The sequence below is a fragment of the Triturus cristatus genome, chromosome 1_2 (genome assembly GCF_964204655.1).
Source record: "Triturus cristatus chromosome 1_2, aTriCri1.1, whole genome shotgun sequence".
NCBI classification, from domain to species: domain Eukaryota; kingdom Metazoa; phylum Chordata; class Amphibia; order Caudata; family Salamandridae; genus Triturus; species Triturus cristatus.
Genome location: NC_140580.1, coordinates 1,069,985,840 through 1,069,988,545, shown reverse-complemented (window position 1 = coordinate 1,069,988,545; position 2,706 = coordinate 1,069,985,840). Strand labels below are relative to the sequence as shown.

The 2,706-nt window shown below is 40.3% G+C and overlaps 1 long non-coding RNA gene across 1 annotated transcript; it reads right to left on the bottom strand.

Moving 5' to 3' along the window:
* Window positions 1-268: 268 nt before the first annotated feature.
* On the bottom strand, window positions 269-2,305 carry LOC146868668 (uncharacterized). Its single transcript, XR_014966351.1, has 5 exons — window positions 2,101-2,305; window positions 1,889-1,991; window positions 1,697-1,781; window positions 1,167-1,239; window positions 269-732 (listed from the first exon to the last, which is right to left on the bottom strand). It is a non-coding gene; the product is annotated as an uncharacterized LOC146868668 (long non-coding RNA).
* Between the last annotated feature and the right edge of the window lie 401 nt (window positions 2,306-2,706).

Below are 2,706 nucleotides of genomic sequence, written 5' to 3'. Positions count from 1 at the left end.
AATTATAGAAACCACATCTAGAGCCTTTTCCATTTACAATCAGTAAACCCAGAGCAAACCCTAATCTGTCCCTTCGCTGTCTCTAAGGTGACATCCCTACTAAATATCTTCCCAGGCAAGTCCCCAAAAGGTAAAATGAATATAAAGAAAGGTTCTCTACCCTTGATTTTACCAACGTACAATGTATCGTTATTAAATAAATCAACACTAGGACTAAGGAAAAGGAGAACAAACAATAAAGTCAAAACATAATCCAAACAAGCACAAATTAGATATGATAATATTTTTTAATTTTTTGAAAAAAAGTTTTTTTTATATGAAATATAATAAATCAATTTCAGATGAATAAATTCAGTACATGATCAAATACATAGTTAAAGCAAAAGAGATTTTTAGAATGACAATGAAAATACTGGACAGGGTCCCAGGCGTACTCAAAAACTCAACACACTTACACATTCATACCGGGATCAATCCACAAAATCAGCACTCAACATATACATTCATATATAAAAAGGATGCTCAAAAAAAGAGCATGACTCAGTATGTACACAGCATGAAATGAACATTCAAGACCGTATTATGCGACATATGTTCAATTTTGAGGAATAAGGACTTGGGTGTGCCACATATAGACGCCGACGCGCGTTTCGGTGAAAACACCGAAATGTAGGTGCCACCTTCCTCAGGGCGAAACAGAGTCTTGAGCTGAAAATAGTTACGTGCTGGGACCTATCAAAAAAACATATAATAATGGAGAAGTGCTTATATTGTATAGGTAAATAACATTGCTTATCCAAAGTCAAAAAAGCATAAGTGAGACAACATCCTTAGTCATAAGTGTTGACAGTACCACTAACATTAAATAAACACCCTACAGGGAGGGATAAAGGATAATAGGAGGATGCACTAGATCAGCCAAGACATATAGCTAAAGCAGGAGAAGAAAGGTAGATGAAAAGAGGAGGGGGGGTTAAAAAGGGGGGGGGGCAGGGAGCAGGGGGGGCGGGGGGGGGGAGAAAAGAAGAAAAAGAAGAAAAGAGGAGAAAAGATAGAAGAGAAAAGAAAAAAGAAAAAGAAAAAGAAAAAAGAAAGAAGAAAGAAAGAAGAAAAGAGAAAAAGGATTGTTTTTCCGCAGGAGGGCTTAGGGGATCGTTAACGCTCACCTATTTATTCATATACGAAATGAATACAGGATAATTAGAACGATGGTCATTCAACACTAGAGCTGGGGTGCTTCTGCCAGGGGGTACATACAAAGAATGAAAAAACAAACAAAATTTGGGCAAGTAGATCATAATGGGGAGAATTCAGAGGGTCTGGGGTAAAAAGATACTGGGTGAAAAGCTGAGATTAGAATGGTAAATAGAATTACATCACTGTTCAGAAAAGCACGACAATGGTGATCTCGTGGAACACGCGCAGCCATAGTGCGATCTCAAAGGTGAGGATAATGAACAGTTACACAGCGATTTTGAGTGTCTGCAGAGTAACATCGCTGTTTAAGAGAGGACGACACTGGTAGACTGTGAAAAGGCTGCCGGGGGCACATAAAAGTGAAAATATTGGTCATCAACACAGGGGTTTTAGGTGTCTGCAGAGTAACATCGCAGTTAACGAGAACATCATGCTGGTAGACTGAAGAAAAGCTGTTGGTGACACATAAAAGGAAATGAAAAATATATAAAGAAATTACCTAACGGTCCAAGAAGTGTTCCCGTGGTCAAGTACAGGAGCCTAAATAATGAAGTTCCCGGTGTGGCGAGGGGTATCAGTCGATCCTGCGAAGGTTAAACAAAACCGGGAAGAATGGTCGGACAAACAAATCGTAGCAGGAAAAGAAAGAGGGGAAAGGAGAAAACGGATAAAGAAATCAAACCATCTCTACCTGAAGAGATTCAATTGGACGTGCCTAGAGTGGATGAAGAGGCGTCTTCATAATGGAGGCCGCGGAAGAGCTCCGTGCAATAAAAAAGGAATGGGCGGTGGCGCTAAAAGTAAAGATATGTATAAATATATGAATAACATGTAGGAAATATATATAGCGTAGCGGGCAAACTGATATTGAGAAATATAGTGAATCGCAACTATAAGGCGTACCTGAAATAGCTGCAGAAAGTAATCGATACGATATGCTCCAGGCAAAGGTGGCGGGTTCAGGAGGATGAGTCAGTGCGAGGAGCAGGCGCGCAGGAAGGGCGCTGTTCGGGAGGATCAAAATGCTGCTGTGATAGAAGAACGGTACGAGGCGCGGGATCCAGAAGACTCCTGGCAAGAGGGCTCAGGTGGAGGACATCAGTCCGGAGAGTAAACGCGCGGTGTTGGCGCCGTTTAAATAGGCCAATGGGTTGACACGTCATGGTCAGAGCGTGTTAAGCAAAGTGCAGCAGGGGGAGGGGACAAAGAAAGGCGAGTCTTTCTGAGAGGAAAACAGTGGCAATGAAGGAGAGAGGGTGACACAACGTAGAGGGCCCGGTCAAGGGAAAAGGAATATAAATAATTTGAGGAATAAACAGAAAGAAAAGAAAGGAAATGCGATAGAATGAAATGAAATAAAACATAAAATAAAAAATAAAAAATAAAATAATAATACTGACCAGGATACCAAAATATAAGTGGTATGAAAGATATAACAAAAATTAAGGAAACAAGGGAAACAAATATAAGTAGGACGCAAAATTGCAGAAAGAAAGGCAAAAAAAGGCC